Here is an 11,461-nt window from a genome sequence, read left to right as displayed (position 1 = left end):
ATGATCTAATACTGTAATTTTTAAAATCAATTTCAGGCACATTTATTTCATTGATGATTATTAAATAAAACACTGCTTGTATTAATGGAGTAAAGAAAAGTTTATCCATTATTAGCTTATCATCAATGCTGTCCTAGAGCTGTCCTAATGGTATGCAATTCATTTATTAAACAAACGCTGTAAATCCAAAACATTTGGAGAGTTTTACACTCAAATGCTTTGTACTGTTTATTCCAGTAAATGTTATAAGATTATATTGCAGATTTTTAAGGAAAAAAAGTTAAGTCAAGCCTGCAAGATACAGCTTTCTCAAGTGTCTACAATGCCAGTATGAAAATAAAAAATTAAGTTACATTGATACATCCAAGTTTTTTATATGCAGTGATGAACACAAACATTAATAGAGATAAAATACTGATGCAAATAACACACCCCAAAATAACATATGCAATTATTTTCCATCATTTACAATACAGTAGTTACAATGACACTTCAAACAGAAAACCAAAGTAAAAAAATCAAAACCCCAACTTCTATTTCATGTAATTAGACTTATACAGAAATTAGAAGGCTAAATAACAACTAGTTAATCACCTAATTTCACAGCTATCTGAAGTGGCAATCATTATATAGCAGCTTATCTATGATACATTCAAGATAAATGATACAATTTATTACTTGTCTGTAAGCTAAAACACAGCCTCAGTTTAATACCTTTCCTTAAATTCCACCTCTACACTACAATATACTTGAGGTCTATGCAAAAAGTAGCTACCTTTTATATAGGAAATGGATGATTAAGTCTTTGGTGCTGTAAAAGCAACTTCATTTAAACATCACCACCATCACCACCAAGGGGGAAAAGGGGGGGAGGGGACCCAAGACACACTTCCTAGGAAAAAAAGCATGTAATTTCTGTCCCTGATGGAATGTATTAAATAAGCAACACCACCAACAAGCAAAACAAGTACTACAATGTAAAAATACTATAAAAAAGTAACCAAAAAAAACAAAAACCCTCTCACATGCATAAATGAAAATTGCACACAAAGAACTCACATCTTTTCAAGCTTCAATAGTAAATATTCTGCTACTATTTATTAAGTACTGCATGGTTTGCCCAAGCTAAGATGAAACCACATCATGAATCAATGAGCATTTTGCATTTTCTTTCATTATCTACTCAATGTCATGCCTACTGCACCTCTAAACATTTTATTAAGTCCAATTATACAGCAAACACATCCAAAATAAACTTAGATTGTATTGCAGTTTCACTTAACAGTATATAAAATGCTGTGCTGTGACAGTTATCAACTATCCATTAGATACTGTATCAATTTTTCTTAAGCACTACTAACTGCTTGCTTTTCTTGAAGCTAGATCATTCTGAAAAATCAGACAGCAGAATTCAGCTATAGAAAACATGCTGCCCCCTTAATAAGGAAAAAAACAGCTACTATCTGAAATCATACCACACAAAACCAAAAATGAACACTACTCTATCAAAAGAAAACTAAAGAGTAGGTCTGAATTTTAAGTGCTGCAGTCCTCAACATTTATAGATAGGTAATAACATTAACAACCTCAAATATTTAAGGCACTATGTGTGGGAACGGTTTACAATGCAGCTGAGATTATTAGAACAACATTAAGAGCAAAGTCTAGGCAATGTTTTGCCCATGCAAAAGACACATGCAAATGTAAAGAACAATAGCTCAATTTCTCAGGTTAAGTGACCCAACATTTATACACTAAGACACAGATAATACAATTCACTTGTATGCTGTAATTCTGACATATGTGCATCTGTTGCTCTAAGTCTGTACACAGAATGGCTTCCCAAATGTGGACGTGTCTTGCACTAGTTAGAAGGCAATTTTATAAAAAATAGCAGGAGCAAAACTGGACTTCTTCTCCCATAAGTCACCTGTCTAGAGTTACTACATAAGAAGATAACATGACCAAAGTTATACCAAATGTGCAAAACACATTAAAAGTGAGATTTTTTAAAGCTCAAAGTTGTTTAAATTGCACCCAAGTCTACATGATTCAAAAATAATTTTCTTGTGCCATGGCTAATTTTTATTAAATACCATGTTTTTATTTTTAATCATATGTTTGTATCATTGAGCTTACTCAATATACTTTTTTTTCACATATATGGATACTGACTGAGTTTTGTTGGACTCAATGGAAATCCAGTATATGCAGGTGATGCTGCAATGTAAGAATGTGGTGGGAAGATTGGTTTGTATTGAGTCTGATGAATGGTTGGGGATGGTAACAGACGGGGATTTATGCCCACTGGGACTTGGTGAACTATGCCACTGGGATGGGAGATATTATAAGTTGGATGCTGTAACATAGGTATTGAGGTACATGGAGAGGCTAAGAGGTGAGCCACTGGTGCAGCACTACTGAGGGTAGCTGATGATGGGTATGGAAGCAGAGTAGGCTGTCCTCCAAGGTGCGTATTTCCAGCCAGGTGGGCATGTACTGCTGTATGGTTAGGACTTCCATGAGAAAGAGTGAATGGATTACTGGTAACACTAGTAGGGATATAAGCTTGCTGTCTTCGATGCCCAAAATTTCCATTCCACTCTTGATGCCCAGATCCAAAGTGTTGAACTTGGCTGAAGTTCAAATGCTGCTGCTGGAATGCTGATGTCAATTTTTGGTGACGATTACCCACTGTGGAAGGCTGGTTTAATCTTCCAGGGGCAGATCGTCCTTTTATTAATGGCTGGCATGTAGAATCTGTGTTTGCCATATGCTCATCGGCATTTAATCCATTTTCTATTGCCATTGGTGGCACCACAACAGTACAATCAGCTGGCTTGGTTTCTATGTCAGCAGAAGTTGCCATGTCTGTGTTTTGATGAGTGTCCTCCACAAAACTGCTCTCTGCAAATGGACTGTCATGCCCTGAAGAGTCTGATGTTGGAGAGCCATCAACAGTATCACAACCACTTTCTTGTTCTTCATCTGACATACTGTTTGGTCTCTTGCAAGGGGATGGGCTGGACTGCCCTGAAGAGCTGGTGCTCAGAGTACTATCAAGACTACTTAATGAACACATCCGATCAATATTCAAAGTGCTCTGACAAGCTTCACAATCTAGATTACCTTTACATTCTCTGAGCGAATGTCTTGGTGAAGTCTCTTCCTCATCAGTGTCACTGCTGATAGTGATCACACTCACTGCAGGACTCGGGGAATCGGCGATGATGATGGTTTGCCGCTGCTTTTCTGAAACTGATGAATCAGAGTCCTGTCTGACAGAAGCTTCACAGCAATCTCTTGCCTCTACTTCTGAGTTATGATTGTCCTGTGTTTCTACACAACTTACTTCCTCAACATCTTTTCCATTTATTATCTTTGGAGAAATAAATGCTGAATGTGGGATACTGGTATTCTGCAATGAATTACTCCTGTTCTGACACAGTTTATTTTTCTTGGTAGTGGCAGGCTGAGGCCAGACAACATGTGCAATGCCCACACTAATTGGCTGAGGGGCTGATAAAGTTATCTGATTTGTTAGAAGAGGCTGTGGCATCACTGAGTTGTAATGATTGCTGTGTGAAATCATTTTCCCCCAGTCTCCAAGCCTTTGTGAAGCAGCCACACCCTCAGAAGTTAGTGTAGCAGTAGCAGGAGCCATGGGTGTTACCTGCTGCCAGGCAGGTACCAGCATCTGCTGTGTTCTACCAGACCATGTCTGAGAGAGAACTCCTGGTCGGATCTGTAGAGGCTGCACAGCTGGGGCCTGAGTTACAAGTGGAACTGTATTGTCCACCCTTATTGAATAACTGGTGGGTTTACCATGTGCTGCAGGAATACCTTGAATAGCTGGGGGACAGATAATCAGTGTCTGCTGAAAAGCATCACCACGACCAAACTGTGCAGTTCCCGCCTGCAGGGGTATCCCGTGGTGTACAACAGAGTGAGCAGACGTGGTTAATGCCTGACTTCTTAATGTTCCAATTTTAGTAAAATTTGCTGTCAGAGTAGCCGTGCCACTTGAAGCAACTGGTCTTAAAAGTGAAGTTTTGTTGTGATGATTTGGGTCACATGAATTTGGGTGGGACTTACAAATATCCATAATATGAAAACAAGACTTCACATGGTTGCTATGAGGAAAATCTAAAAGATGTTTCATATTAACAAAAGGATGGTTCAGCGTCTCAACTGGAGTAATTCTTAAATCTGCATCAATCAGCAACATTTTCTTCAATAGGCTAACAAATTCTCTTCTATCCGCTTTCTCAGCCAAAAGATGACTTCCTTCCAAATCCATCACTGTGTTCACATACACTATGTCATCTAGACTGTTGAATATGTACTTTCTGGCTTCTTTAGACTTCATTCCTGTCTCAGCTTCATGTTCTTCCAGTGTCTTTAATCTCCAACCAGAATGAGACATATCTGTTTCTCTGCAAAAAAATCTTGTGGACTTCGTATCCACATTTAATAACTGTTCTCCTGGTAAACCTTGAGTCTGAGAAATATATCGAATCTGATCATACTCCAAGGCTCCCAGATAGAGCGGCCATCCAAGGAATAATTCTGCAATCACACATCCCAATGACCACATGTCTATGGCTTCACAAAATGGCAACCCCAATATTATCTCTGGAGCTCTGTAGTACTGAGATTGTAGATACGTTGAACAAACAGTCTTTGAAACATGACTGGCTGACCCAAAGTCTATTACTTTAACCTTGTATGGCTGCCGAACAGGATCCACCAACATAATATTCTTTGGTTTGAGGTCAGCATGAATTAAACCAAGACTTTTCAATTTTTTCAGTGCAGTGGCCACTTGTTGAAGAATGGGCCGAATCACTTTTAGTGGCAGAGGACTGAATTTATTTTGTTTCAGAAAGTCATACAAATTTTGTTCCAGCATCTCAAGGACTAAGCAAGTATGGTTACGGTGCTGAAAGCATTCATAAGCTCTTACAAAGTTATATTCATCAGCATTTTCAGTACTGAGCCTTGCTAATATGCTCACTTCTATTTGACCTTGACGTGCATAAGAAGGGTGATTCTTCAAAATTTTAATTGCTACAATTTCATTTGTCCCTCTTTTCCAGTATTTAACTACCTGGCCAAAAGTGCCTCGGCCAAGAAAATCAAGGACTTCATACGTATTTTTCATGGAGCATAAGACTTCATGCTGTACTAATTGATAGTCACCTTCTCCAGTGGTACAATTTTGTTTTGATCCTGTGGTCGTTGTCACAACTGTCACCGGATTTCCCATGTTGGTTTGCAACATTGCAGGAAGTATGGACAATTCATCGACAATCTGCATTGCGCTGCTGTGATTATCCAACTCCTCACTCTTGCGCTTCAATCCACATCGCTGGGGGCCTTCTAGGAAATGTAACCTGTTTCGCCACGCCCCAATCTGAGGTGCCTCTGCTCCAGCTTGCTGAGCTTGAGCTGCTATATCCTTTGTAGCACCTGCAGTATTTTTTAAAACAACACTAGTCTGCAATGAAAAGTTCTGTCCTCGGGGTCTATTAAATGGTATCTTTGACTGAAAAGCACTACCCTTTGTGGGAGGATGAGAATTTCCAAAGTTCCTACCATTCACATAGGTCCGTGGATAGCTTCTTTCCTGGAAACACAACTGCTTGGCTCTACCTTGAGTTTCTTCACACTACAAAAGGCACTTGACTGAGTTTGATAAACATATGGTGGGTAGACCAAGACTTGTGAGGCCATACCTTCCTAGAGGCCCGCGCTCTCCCCTCTTTGGGCGGCCGCAGCCCTGAGCATGTCCGGGGTGGGTCGCGGGGGCGTGCCGGGAACAGGGAGCCAGGCGCTTCAGCAAGCGGCACCACCCAGCCCGGGCTCAGCCCCTCTCCGCGGCTGCTGCCATCTTGTCCTGGCGGCTGAGAGGAAACCGCGAAACACCCTCCCCCCGACCGCGGCTGCTGCTGCTGCTCTGGCTGAACGCGGGGCCCGTCTCCCTCATCTTCCTTCCCGGGGATCTGGGGTGGGAACAGCTAGACTGGGGCCAGGGAGAGTGAGAAGCCGGCCGGCCGACCTCCGGCAACTGGGCCTACGAATGGCGCGGGATGCGGGGCCCAAGGCAGTTGGGCCCCATTCCTGAAGTCCCGAGGGCTGCGAGAGGAGGAAAAGGAAGACAGCGGAGAGGCGGCGACAGCGAGGCCCGCAGCTCGGTCTCGGGGCGCCGCGCTGCCGGCAGTTGTCACCAAGGCAGCTGCCGCAGGCCGCCCCAACCTCGGGCCCCTCCTCTGCGCCTGCCGATCTCGGCCGCCACCTCCTGTTGGACCTTTTTGACTCCTAGGAATTCAGAATGTTTCCAACAAGGATTTCAGTTTGCCATAGACTTCAACTATACCATGCAGCTGTGACCCTTCACTTAGTAGATCCACATGCTAATATGAATCAAATAGCCAGGCATAGACGTTCATCACGGGTGCCTTGGAGAGTAATTTTATAGCATAGCCAAGACAACAGCTTTCATTCTGTCCACAAGACGATGAGAGATTGCTTGTGAATTTTATCAGTTTCATTTTATTTATTTTTAACTGACAAGAAAGAATATATATTTATGGTATGCAAGATGTTATACATATGTGAGTATATGTGTATATACACACACATACACGTGTACACACAAAGTGGAATGACTAAATCAAGGTAAGTTAAATTATGTGAATTACTTCACATCCTTTTTTTTTTTAGTAGTGTGAACTTAAAATCTATTCTCAGCAATTTTCAAATCTCCATTATATTTTTCTTAGAGTCACCATGGTGATAGCTACCATGAACTTAATTCACTGAAATCTTGTGTCCTTCAACCAACAAATTCCAGATATTTTCACTGCCCTAGTCTCCAGTAGTTACCCTTCACTAGGTATATACCATATGTTTTTATCCACCCATCAACGATAGACACTTAGTTTGATTCCATGTTGTAGCTATTGTGAATAATGCTATAAATAGCAGGAGAATGCAGATAACTCTTTGATATACTGATCTCACACAACTGGAATATATACCTGGGAGGGAGTTACATGATAGTTATACTTTTAATTTTTTCAGGAGCCTCTATACTATTTTCCCTAATATGCGCACTGCCCCCAATCTATATAAGTGTTCTAATTTGCCCAGTTTAACTGGGCTGACATCAAGGCCAAAGAAGGACATTTCCAAACAGGGGTGGTGAGCAGAGATTTGGTCAATGCAGTTTTATGAATGAAATATAAATGAATTGTTAATATGAAAATTTGGAGGCCCTTATTTCACACCCAGAAGAAACAAACACGGTGCACCTGCTTCTGTAATCCTTACATAAGTGAAGGAAGAGCTGTGACTTAGAATTTTGGGGGTTTCTTTGGCTTCTGTCTGTCCCCAAAGAAAACACACACACACACACACACACACACACACACACACACACACCTGTTAAAGCACTTGCTTTCTGCTCCAGAGATGGGTAAGTATGGAATAGAATCCCCGGGTGCCCTCAGACATTGCCTAACAACTAAAAAGTGGCAAACACAGCAGGTCTCTGGGTTCCCAGCAAAGAGGCAATAGTTCATTAAGAAAGCATCTTGTGGACTGGGGCTGTGGCTCAGTGGTAGAGCACTTGCCTTGAACCTGTGAGGCCCTGGGTTCCATCCTCAGCACCACATAAAAATAAATAAATAAAGCTATTGTGCCCAACTACAATAAATTATTCTGTAAAAGAAAGAAAGCATCTTGCACCTGCAGTGATGGCTCTTCTGTGCTCATCTGTGTGTCAGAGGTTGTCCTTGCATGACTCTGTGAGTGTGATGCTGTGGAGAAAGAAAGCATGATGCTTTCCCAAATCCCAGAGAAAGGTTCTGCAATTCCACTGAGTCAGGCCAGTTTTCCAAGGCTTGGTCCCATCAAGACCAAGAGTGCCTCCAGCTTAGAGGTGGAGAGCAGAGATTAGGTCAGTGGCTTTTAAAAAAATGAAACAAACCAAAATTTTGGAGATTACAAATCATGTAAAATTTAAATCCCTCCAAAGGGTCATACAACTGTAGTACAGTATGGCATTTGGCTGAGGTAAGAGAAGTCAATGAATTTTAACCGTTGCTAACTCTTAGAGTTATTTATTCTCTCCTTTGCAAATTATTAAATTATTAGTAGTAGTAGTATTAAATTCTGTAAATTCTATTTTTATACATCTGCTCCTTTGTGTTCCTTAGCTTTTGTGATGGTTTGTATGTGAGGTGTCCCCAAAGCTCATGTGTGAGACAATGCAAGAAGGTTCAGAGGAAAACTGATTGGGTTATGACAGCTTGACCCAAACTGTGAACTAATCCCAACGGGATTAACTGGGTGGTAACTGGAGGCCTGAAGATGTGATTGGAGGAGTGGGCATTGGGGCGCGTGCCTTTGGAGTGTATATTTTGTATCTGGTTAGAGGAGTCTCTGCTTCCTGATCCTTATGGGAGCTGCTGCCCTGTACCATAGTCTTCCACCATGATGTTCAGCCCCACCTGGAGCCCCAAGGAATGGAGCCAGCTGTGTATGGACTCAGATCTCTGAAATCATGAGCCCCTAAATAAACTCTTCCTTCTTGACAGTTGTTCTGAGCAGGTCTTTCAGTCAGAGCAGTGAAAACAGCTGACTAAGACAGCTTTGGTTTCCAGCTACTCATAGAGAGTTGATTTGTCATTTTTCCTGGTTCATTGGTAAGGCATTTAAAACCATATTTAAAGCATCAGATTTGTCTGGGAACAGCTTTGGTTACATTTGAAGGTGGGATAGTGTGCGTGTTTGCTTGCACAATATAGGTATATTTGGTACTGTTTATTATTACTACTTTGTTAAGTATTTATTATTATATTCTTCACTCTTATCTTTTTTGGCAAACACAAAACATTTTGAAGTTGAAATATTTTTGTTTTTTGTTCTGTTTTCTGTCCCGTCCTGTTACTTTCCTCTTTCCTTCTATAAAGGCAAACACTATCATGAATTTGGTGTTAATCTGGCAATTCTGTATTTTTAAACTTTTACAAGTCCACAAACCCAGGAACAATATTTAGTATTGCCTTGTGTTTTTTAAACCACCATACAAATGTTACCATACTGATATATACTCATGCACATTTTATTCAATGCTATTTTTAAAAACTCTGCTAATAGACCTATAGATCAATGAGTGTAGAGATGTACACATATTGACATACAGCAATCATTTACTTTTAGCTGCTGTATAGTATTCTATCTTATGACTAAGACAGTTATTTTAATTGTATACTTATTAATAGTTCTTTTGCCCTGTTTTTCTGCCTTTAGTTATGATTTTGGTTTAAATATCTCATTCATTGGTATTACAATGCTGGATTTTTTTCCTTTAAATCTTTTCTGACTAACTATGGATAATGAACTTTATCTGTATGTACTACTGTGGGTGCTGATATGCTTAGCTTAATGTTTTATATTAACTATGTACCCTCACATTTTCTTATTTTCTTCTTTCTATTGATTTTATTGTATTTTCTAAATTTTTTATTTTCCCTTGGTGGATTTGAAATTATATTCTATTTATATTCTTTTGGTGGTTACCCTCAAATTTGTAACTAAAACTTAATTTAACCAAATTTAAGAAAGTCTAAAATTAACCATTTTCTTTATCTTCATCACAAAGGCCTTAGAATTATTTCACTCCATGCTTTTATTTTCCATGTTATTTTGTCTAGATTTTGGTCAAATTTGATTTTTAAATAAGCCATTTTAGCAACTGTTTTTATAATTCCTTATAAAAAATTACAAACATCACAAATGAATAAGCTACCTTGAAGAAAAAGTCATTGAATACACAAATGGAAATTTTTTTACATTCAAAATGATAATAAATTAATCTTAAAGAGAGTAAATATATTCAAAGTATTAAAAATAAAAGAAATAATAGAAGACATTAGGGAAAAACAGAAGAGTATGAACAAGTCATTTAATGTTGATAGTCATTAAAATAAAATGATTACATAGAAGGGTGGAACAGCAGACCAGATCCTGCTAAAGAAATTGCAAATAAATTGGAAAATAGATCTGAGAAAGTCATTCAAAATACAACAAAGAGATGTTAGACAATGTGAAGGATGATGCACTCACCAATTCCAATACATTTATAAATGCAGAATTTTATCATGCTTTTATTTCATTATTTGAGATTAACATGTAATTTTTCCCTTTCATTCCAAAGTGGTGAATCACATTGGTTGATTTTTGAATATTTAATTGAACTTGCATTCCTAAAATAAACTCAACTACAGTGTTAAGTATTAGACTTTGTATATAATTTTATTAGATTTGCTAGTATTTTGTTTAGAAGTTTCATGTGTTTATTTGTAAAAATTAGCCTGCAATTTTTGTGTGATTTCATTTTTTTGTAATGTCTCCTTTTGAAACTGTTGTAAAGATTATATTGGTCTCATAAAATAAGTTGAGAAGCATTTCTTCTTTCTTTATTCTTCCTCAGATTTTTTATAATGTTACTATTATTTTTTAAATCATTGTAATTATTGACCCTTACTGCCATCTGAACTTGAGGGTCTTTTGTGGGGAAAATTACACATTCAATTTCTTGAAAAGATATAAAAATTACTTATATGTTTTAATTATTTGTGTCAATTTTGATAATTTTTATGTGCACATTTCTTCTGAATTTTCAAATTTATTAGAATAAAATCATTGATGATACTCTCTAAGGATTTATTTGAGGACTGGGGCAATGAGAGAGTGCTTGCCTTTGAGGAGAAAGGCCCTGTGTTCTCCTTATCCTGCCAGAAGGGGAAGGAGGGAGGGAGGGAGGGAGGAAGTGAGCAAGGAGGAAAGAGATATGGATAAATCTACAGGTTGATATCAATGTTCCCTTATTGCCCAATATTAGTGATTTATTCTTCTCTTATTCTTTCTCAGACTCTCTAAGAATTTATTGCTTCTCTTGGTCTAATTGAAGTACCTACTTTTAACTTCACAAATGTTCTCCATTATATCTTTTTCCCCTACAATATTAATTTTCAACTCTTCCCTTTATTGTTTTCTTTCTTCCATTTTCTTAGTGTTCAATCTGCAGAATTTTGAGATTTTTGAAATGGATATTTGGATCACAGTTTTTTAGTCCTTTTCTCCTACTATATCTCAAGACTATAAAATCCTCATTAAGTACTCACTTAACTGCATTCTGTAAGTTGGATATAAGGAATTTTCACTGTCATGTAGTTCACAATGTTTCTAATTTACATCTTAATTTCTTCCTTGACCAATGGTTAATGGAACTGAACAGCTTAATTTCCAAGCATTCATTTTTTTTATTGAAGCTTAGCTTAATTCCATTTGAATTCTAGCTTAATGACTTAATTGACTAGTGTCAATACTTTAGAAACTTGTTTATGACTCAGCCTATGGTCTCATTAACATTGTGGGTAAGTTCACCTAT

General features: G+C 38.4%; 1 pseudogene; it reads right to left on the bottom strand.

Moving 5' to 3' along the window:
* Positions 1-2,155: 2,155 nt before the first annotated feature.
* LOC143409479 (homeodomain-interacting protein kinase 3 pseudogene) lies at positions 2,156-5,783 on the bottom strand (annotated as a pseudogene).
* Between the last annotated feature and the right edge of the window lie 5,678 nt (positions 5,784-11,461).

Source organism: Callospermophilus lateralis, chromosome 11 (genome assembly GCF_048772815.1).
Source record: "Callospermophilus lateralis isolate mCalLat2 chromosome 11, mCalLat2.hap1, whole genome shotgun sequence".
NCBI classification, from domain to species: Eukaryota; Metazoa; Chordata; class Mammalia; order Rodentia; family Sciuridae; genus Callospermophilus; species Callospermophilus lateralis.
The sequence above is the reverse complement of the archived record's forward strand: the minus strand, read 5'-3'. Positions and strand labels throughout refer to the sequence as shown.